Source organism: Haemaphysalis longicornis, unplaced genomic scaffold (assembly GCF_048455015.1).
Source record: "Haemaphysalis longicornis isolate Haplotype H1 unplaced genomic scaffold, Haemaphysalis longicornis Haplotype H1 scaffold_2, whole genome shotgun sequence".
In the NCBI taxonomy this organism is placed as follows: Eukaryota; Metazoa; Arthropoda; class Arachnida; order Ixodida; family Ixodidae; genus Haemaphysalis; species Haemaphysalis longicornis.
The window spans coordinates 72,423,432-72,432,566 of NW_027526295.1; positions in this window are offsets into that span (position 1 = coordinate 72,423,432).

The following is a 9,135-nucleotide window of genomic DNA, read 5'->3' on the forward strand; positions in this document are numbered from 1 at the left end:
CAAACTTCGCCCAAATAAGCTGCATAATTAGGAACAAAGGGAGTGGCCATGTGACCCAGTAGCTGATTTCCCGCAACGGAACCTATGATGTCATACCAGCCAGCCCTGCGATTGGCGGAGCCCGCAAAAGCAAACGCAAAGTAGGCAGAACTTATAAGCTTTCCGAACGAACTATTTGCGCTTTAATTTAGGGCTCATTCTTTTTATGTCTGTAAGAATGGTGGGACAAACAGTGGAAGTTACGAAAGCACACGTAAACATAGAAGTACCGATGCCTGCTGGTGTTGGTACTGCGCGCATTTCGTCAGACGCACATCCCTGCGGGGCTTTGGAGGTGCCTCGGAGGATACTGTCCGATTGACGCAAGCAAGGGTGTCTTACGTCAGAATATTTGTCGAGCGAGCACCATATTTCACGAATTTTCTCCATCCCGGACTCAGGAATACCACCCACGCAAAAGAGGCCTAACCGCCTCTCCCTCTCTTTAACCCTGTCTTGTACATTAATAAAGTTTTTCCTCCTCCTCCTTCTCCTCCATGAACAAAACAGGCCAGTTTTAAATACGGTAGCAAACAAACCTAAGGCAGAAAACGGCTGGCTGCGGTGGGGTGGCGCCATCTAGATTGATTCACAGTAAACAAGTCTCCGCGCCACACCAAGTTTAGCTGGAAGACCTGTTCTTATGATGTCATCGCAACCGTCGTTCAAACATACGTGTTGGCGCGAGAATCAAAATTTTAGCGTAAATTGATTAATTTCGCAGTGACTAAATTATCGTTTCCTTCCGGGCAAGCCATGGGGGCACTATAGAAGGCGAAATCTTTAGAATAAAACAAACTTGTATTCTACCTTCATGCCCTTTTAAGCAGCGCACGTGTCAACGCTGACTTGTGACTTCCAATGCGTTCAGCATATTTTCCGCCCGAATAAAAGGAGTTCGAAATCGGTTTAGTTTTAGCAAAGGCAATCCTCACTACAAAGTTTGTCTTTGGGGACATTGCTAAATGCAGAAATAACAGCTCACAGTGTCATGACACCTTTTCTGCCACGGAGACAGCCCATCGCGCTAATTCCTAACTGCAAGATGCAAACGTGTTTCCCGGAGGAAAATAAATTTCTTGCCTACATACAAAGCATACTGGTACCATTTGACAACTAGCCAAAAAAGAAAATATCGCTTGAAGAAAATGCTATCGATAAAGGGTTCTCCATCGGTATAATATCTTAAACAGTGATATTTTATAGAATATTTTTAGTAGAAGCCCGGCAACTTACAACAGTAGATTAGAAATCAAACCTACAACCAACACAGAATCCACGAAAGAAGCTAAACTTGACCATACGGCCGCTCGGTATTCGATAGTAGGTTTTTGCGAACGCCACGCTCAAGCTTAGACAGCTCTGCGGTTGAAATTTCTGAGAATGTGAAGGTCAAAGCCTAGCTGGACCTCATACTGCTGTGCTGTAGAACCTGGTTAAACGTCGTTGCACTTGACCAAGTTTCTCATGTTTGTCAAGTTTATTTAGCACCGCACACTTACACAGGAAGCAGTGACGCGAGGGTGCAGGCAAAAAGTATTTTTCCAGACTTGACCAAGGCCTACACCCCTGATACATTGGCAGAGAGAAGAACAGCGTAGCGTATCCTATTACATCCTATGTTGAGCCAGAGAAACAAATGTTAAAACAATGCGGACGTTTTAGGCCCCACACGTTCTGTAACAAAGAAAATAAACAACACGTACACACACACACACACACACACACACACACACACACACACACACACACACACACACACACACACACACACACACACACACACACACACACACACACACACACACACACACACACACACACACACACACACACGCACACACGCGCGCACGCACACACGCACACGCACACACACACACATACACGCGCACACACGCACACACGCGCGCACGCACACGCGCGCGCGCGCACAGACACACACACACACACACGCACACGCACACGCACGCACGCACGCACGCACGCAAAAAAAAAACAGAGAAAAAGAAACTGCCTGGACGGTACCCTCAGAAGCTCGTTTCTCTTATTTGCCATCGCGAAGAGTGTACTGTTCGCCCTTTCAACCTCTCAACGCGGCTCGTGCATGTCTGGCCTACTCTCTTTAGGCGTGGTTGCTAATTGTTCTTGTTGCTTTTTCATTGATGGCGCATACCGTACATGAACGATGGACCGAAATACTTTTTCTTTCTTTATTGCCTGTTAAAAACACAGAACAAAACATACACACACAACAGACAAGATTCCTCACCAACTCATTTGTTATCTACTGCACCTAGAATTTTTTAAAACATGCCAGAATATCAAGAATGCTTGTCCACTCCGGCGGGTCATGCGGGGCTTGATACACATGGCGTATGTGGCACACAGTTTCAATGAAATTTTCCCTTACCGGGCGGGCATGGGAATCTGCATTGCCGAGAGATTTTCTAGTTTTCAACAACGGGTGTAGGCTCAATAGCATTATCATGTCGTACGAAATTCCTCCATCATTACAACGGGCAAGTAGCGAATACCGTGTGAGATAATGGGCAGTTATTTTTTTAGGGTTCTTTTCATCACATTCCAGTGAAACACAGCGTCCCAATAATTAATAAACACATGTTCTACAGTTTCTGGGGTTTTGCAAAGACTACAAGCAGTGTCCCATGATACAAACAAACCTTTTTCACGCAGCCATGTTTTTAGTGCTAGTGTGTTCGTGTGTAGCTTAAAAAAGAACGACTTAATTGATGGTTTTTCTGGCATTTTCCCCCCTCCTCAGCACGTCTTGACCCGTTGTGCCAATATAATTTCTCCGATAAAGCGGAACAGGCAACATCCTTTCCACTAAATCGCCGTACAACATTTTCTCATGACTGTACTTAGACACTCTTGAGAACCGAACAGTTAAAAACTGGAAGGCCAAGATAACTCCACACAAATACACGCCTACGGACCTTCCCCCGATCGGCCAAAAGACGGGGTATCTGTTTTGGTATAAAACGAAGAACTTTTAGCACGATTTATTCAGTCAATAGAATTAATTGACAAAGCGGCCAAAAATCTGTTTTTTAAGTTTACAACTACCAACTACAAAACGCCGAAGATCCGAATCAATTACGACTTTTAAAGTTTACAGCACCTAATTCCTAGCCTCTTAAATCAACGCCGCCTGTATTAACATTGCCTGACGCGTCGCGCGCTTTTCAATGGGAAGGGTAGGGACGCTTAGTTCAGGCACTGATCCGCTATGTGGCGCGTGCCGGCGGACATCTCGCCTTACGTCACTGCTCGCGAGTCGCAAACGCTGCACCCACTTCTACGACGTGTGTCTGTCAGCTTGCCTGTTGGGCTTCAAGGGCCGTTTCGCTTACATCTTAGCCGTGACGGGGCGCTAGTTCTGTGGCGCACTGGGGATCTCGTTCAACGTGTCGCTCGCTTCATACTTGCTGCATTTTTCCAAAGATAAAGACGGAGGCGGACTGAAATAGTCTAAGAACATACTGATTGTCGGGTAGACATATAGCTAACAGAAAAACTATATTTTCGGATGGGGCAGCCGTTATTTTACTGATATTTTTCTTTCTGGAGAATTTAGAGAAGAAAAAATTGCGTGCACGTTTTTTGTTCAGGCGCTCACTTCTACGATTACTTTCCAGTAATATCACGTGCTTATAAACTTCAGAAAATTATAGGAAACAAAAGGATAAGCAGCTGCGATCCCGCCACGCTGTCCGGGCGCTTCTACAGTACAGTCCTCAATTTTAGAAATGCGTACCGATGCGGAGTGCGAACAGGGGGGTCAAAACAATACCTAAATGCGGAGGGGATAGAGGGGGGATGCCCCACTCAGAAAATTTCAGGGCCTGTGATCAGAGTAGATAAGCGCGCAAAGCCGGCATCAGCCTGCGGCAGCGCAAGGGATTTTGCTTCGTGACCAAGGAAGTTTTATCAGTGACAGGCCAAGCCAGACAGGCATGGTGAAAAACAAGAAGGCGTAGGAGCGCCGCCTCGGGAACGCTAAACAAACTTTCCACTATTTTGCATAGTTTCCGAGAAGCGGCGCTGGCTGGCGGACACTAAAGCACGCTGGAAGGCTACGGAGCGGGGAAGGGTAGGAGAGAGCAACAGGAGAGTGGCTGTTTGGCCATTTTTCGCTCACGCGTTAGGCACTGTTTATACAGGCGGCGTTGCTTAAATAAAAGCACGAACGTAATGGACATAATTGACCAGTGCCCATCTCTTATTTCTTTCAAGAAATCATTGACGTCGTTGGTAATTTCTTTGTGACGCTGACTGCTTATCTGTTTTTGTTTTACAATGTACCTGCGTTTTTGTATATCATACCGTTTTTTTATAATCCCCAGTACCTATACATACCATGTCTACGTTTCCTGTGTGTTTGTATTGTAATTGAGCTTGTTTCTGTTTCGCCGTTATGCAGAAGGCAGGGAGTCAGGAACGCAGACAGGTGCAGTTTGGCACCTCTTGTTCCTGTTCCTTTGGTTTACTGTACTTAAGAAAGTGAGAATGCTAATAAATAAATAAATAAATAAATAAATAAATAAATAAATAAATAAATATTACAATTGGAGGTGAATAATAGGCGTCCTCTAACCTTTCTTTGCGCGCAAAGCGTCACCCTTTCTCAGAACCCTCTTCCGAACCTGCTCCCACTCTGTTTCCCTTTCCTGGCGCTTGATTTCAGGCTCACGCTGATCGGCGCGAGCAACTTCAACGTTTTTCGGGCCACCTCTTTTTTTCACCTCACCACGGGAGTGCTTGTGAAACCATATTGCCGCGAATCATGCATTGGGTTCGTTTATTTGTTTTGCTTTTACCGCCCGGCTGCGCCGGTCTGTGTTATCTGTGTTCCAAAGGAAGCGAGTGTTCCCTTCTTTATTTCTATGCCAGACGTGTTATCACTTTCTCTTTTGATAGGGAGAGCGTTTCCAACTAACGTCAACAGCCCAGAATAATCTTTGATCTACAATGTTTGGATGTAAATTGACGGTTAGAGAAACACTCGCACCGAAAGATAAAAGCGTGCAGAGCAGACGCCGCGGTATTGGACCTACTGACGCTCGCCCGCGCACTTCACTTTGTTGACTGCTGCTTCGCCGCCTGTGTATTTTTTTAGTTGTTATGGGCACACAAGTTCACTCCACTAAACTTGTTTTCCTTGAAGACAACTGCGTCGTCTTTGGCTTTGTGACGATATTGTATTGGTTTCCAGCAAAGTGACAATCCAGGTATTGCGCAAGTCGGCGAAGTGCTAGGTTTGACTAGGAGCAGCAACCGATGCTGAGGCGACGAACCCTTGACGACCTGAAAAGAGAAAAGTTCAAACCTGCCAAAAGTAGGAAACCCTTCATGGAGCTAATGAGACCCAGACCATGCGGGTTTAAAATACCTCTTTGGTATATGTATGAACGTTTCATCGAGGAAGACGACGACGCGTAGACAAACTAAATGGAAATCGACCGACGTGTTACTGGGTTAAAAGGGTCTGGTTGGTCCTGCATAGATGAGTGGGAATGCGCTTAAAACCGAAACATGAACGTGAAGGAAAGAGACAGCAACAGAAGACAACAGCGCTCTTGTCTTGCACTGCCGCATTTCTCTGTCTGCTTCCATTGTTTGTAGTTTTAGTGGTTTACCACTCAACCTGGCGACGGTAACCAGAGTCTGAGAAAGCAGGCCATGCAGGCAGGCAGGCAGGCAGGCAAGCAGGCAAGCGAGCGGGCGGGCGGGCAGGCAGGCTAGGAAATGAGGTAAGGTAAATAAACTAGAGGTAAACTAAAAAAACGCGGTAGCTTATCGCGAAACGCAGGAACATGATATTGGGCCTCCTCGATTTACCAGTCCTGTACGGCCCTCGGGAAGTCCGGGTACTGCGTTCGAACTGGAAGTTCCATAGAATTACATGGAATAATCGAGCGCCGGCTTACGTCTCGGGCAGTCCACGGACGATCCGGGACTGATAATCGAGGAGGCCCATAGCTGGATGCATCAAACTGACTTGATGAAGCCGTCCAAATCCATTACCGGAAGAATAGTTAATGACATTAGTGCGTATCACATGAAAAAGACCGAGGAAACAGGGAAGAGCTGAGACAGCTAGAAACCTGCAAAGAAGCTAGCAATTCTCAAAGATCGCAGGATAGCGCTAAAAGATAAACAGGGCAACACTACGCGCAGCCTTACATCAGACAATAAAGGTAGTTGATCGTGTGTTTACCAGGCTGTGCGCTATAGCAAGGTTAGGAGGGAGAACCTTACTGATTTTACGAGGACTCACTAATAACCTAAAAGAAAGTACGAAAGGAGCGCCAGGGCATGAAAAGAAGAAAAGCTGCCGGTGACGACAGCGTAACCGCGTATCACGTAAAGTGTCTAGGAGACATTGAACTAAAAATGACTCCCCTTGCACTAGTTGTGCAAGGCTGGAGAAAAACCAGAGCTTGGGGTAGGCTTAGCTTCTCCGCACCCTGAGCAGAAAGAGCACGTTCCCCGTACGGCGAGCGGAAGCCTAAGACTTTCACCCTCGACTTTAACGGCCGCCAAGACGTCTTACGTCACCTCCAAGCGACTCACGCAGGGCTTTCCTGTCTTAACGACCCCACCCCGGACCAGACAAAAAACCTCACGTGGGCAGAACAACGTCCTCCGGCACGGGGGGGATCAGGGGGAGAGGGGGGCTGTCGCGACCTGCGCGCCACGGGTCTGCTGCGCCGAAGACGGGAACGACAAAGTAGGGGGCTCCTCTCGTCGCACAAGCCCATGCGCAACCGTGGACGACGCCGGGCGCTCCTCACGAGGCGCAGGCTCACTTGCGCTCTGTATTTTTTTTTGCTAAAGCCACTGCGCGAAGGACGGGCCGGGCGCCTTGCATCAGGGAATTTTTTTCTTGGTATTTTCTTTTGCTAATGGTGACGGGCCGAGAAGGATTTATTACCTCGCCTCCGCCGGAGGGGCAGTTGCCACGCGGACCGTCCCGCACCGCCCCCTCCCCCCGTCCCCCTCGTCTCACAAATGGCGGCACAATGCGGCTCCCTTCAGGGGCGGAGGATGTGTTCTACGAACTTAAAAGAGCAAAAAAAAATATCGCATGAACATTCGTTTGGCATGGCATATATATATATATATATATATATATATATATATATATATATATATATATATACATATATACAGAAAGAAATGCCGGCAGCCTACAACGCCAAAGAAGGCATAGGGGAACGGTTTGATTATTTTTTTACCGTCAATGATGTTACATTATTTTACTTTTTATTAGGTGAGAAAGGAAGAAAAACACGCGCCCAGAGTGGGGACCGAACCCACGCCTTTCGATTACATCTCGAATGCCTTACCAATTCGGCTATCTGGGCGACTGTGTTCTCCTTCACGTTCTGGGGTATTTATATTTACTACAACTGTATCTGACGCTTGAGGGTGGTAGCCAGCGCCACTCAGACTACACGGGGAGAAGGGGACCTTCTTTTCAACCCCCGGGGCGTGACGCGAACGTCTACAGCCTGTCATAAGCGGCTAACTGGCGGGAAACCCTCTTATGCTACCTTGGCATCAAGGCTGCCAGAACTGAATACCCCAGAAAGTGAAGGAGAACTTGTCGCCCAGATAGCCGAATTGGTAAGGCATTCGAGATCTAATCGAAAGGCGTGGGTTCGGTCTCCACTCTGGGCCCGTGTTTTTCTTTCTTTCTCACCTAATAAAAAATAAAATAATGTATCATCATTAACGGTAAAAAAATATTCAAACCATTCCCCTATGCCTTCTTTGGCGTTGTAGACTGCCGGCATTTCTTTCTGTATTTCCTAACGAGCCCCTCATTTATTTCCAAACCCTACATATATATATATATATATATATATATATATATATATATATATATATATATATATATATATATATATATATATATATATATATATATATACAACTAGCGTAATTATAAACGCATTAAATACAAACAAATCATTACCCTTACTGGAAGAATACTGCTGCATTAGGGCTGATGACACACATGACGCTAGGTGCTAAAGCATTTTTTTCAGGTGTTCCCCTGACGCACTGCACAATACAAAGTCGTCAGCAAACCTAAAGTGGCGGAGGTATTCCCTGTTTTTCCGGCCTCCGCCGTTCTGCAATCAGGCTTACTAAATATTTCTTCGTGACAGCTATGTGAGATGATGAGGTGATTTGGCTAGATGGTATCGCGGTCTTACTGCCTTTCAATCTCGAGCTTTTCGCTTTTCTTCTGGAGGAACATCCGGCCTGTATACATCTCACGTCGTCAAAAAATTTTGTGGACGTCTCCTATAAGTTCTCTGGCCTCTCAATACTTCCTGTACTGCGGTGGTTGTTTAGTGAAGCAGCCTTTTTGGTAACCTACATGTATCATGAAATAAGGTTTATTTTATTGTGCTCCCTTTTAATTACTTCGTTGAGGACAAGGTAGGCGTCGATAGTTTGGTATCCTTTTCTAAACTGAGCTTTTCTTCTCAGTTGTTTCGAACCTCGGCTGTCAGTTTGCGGTTAACCATTACCTCGGTAAACAGGTTGTATAGCATCGAAAGAAGTCTGATGAATGCTTTTTTTTTGGCTCGTTGCCGTATCCCGTCTTTCAAGAAACAATAACGTTGCTTTTTGCATACAATGGCCCCTTCAAAGTTATGTGATATTTTAAGAGCGAAGCTGTTTGTGAAATCGTAATCTTTCGTATCCCCAGTTAAAATACCAGGAAACTGCCGAGCGCGCGTACGTGAGCGAGCACACGTGAGCGCGGGTCTCGTGGCTACCACCGGGCAGTTCACAATACCAAGGTGGTGGTGGTGGTGAAAAACGTTCTTTACTGAGCTCAAGGGGTAGGGAAAGGGGTGTGGTCAGCCTCCTTCGTCCAGGAGGCCGCGGGCCTGCGCTGCATCCGTGGCTCGTTGCACCAGCGCGAGTTGACGCTCCGGCGCCGAGCTGGTCAGCGCAGACTCCCACTGCTCAGGGGATGGGGATGGGATGGGGTGAGGGTGGTGAGGACAAGAGCATACTAGGTGGTAAGTTGAGAGTGGGATGTCACAC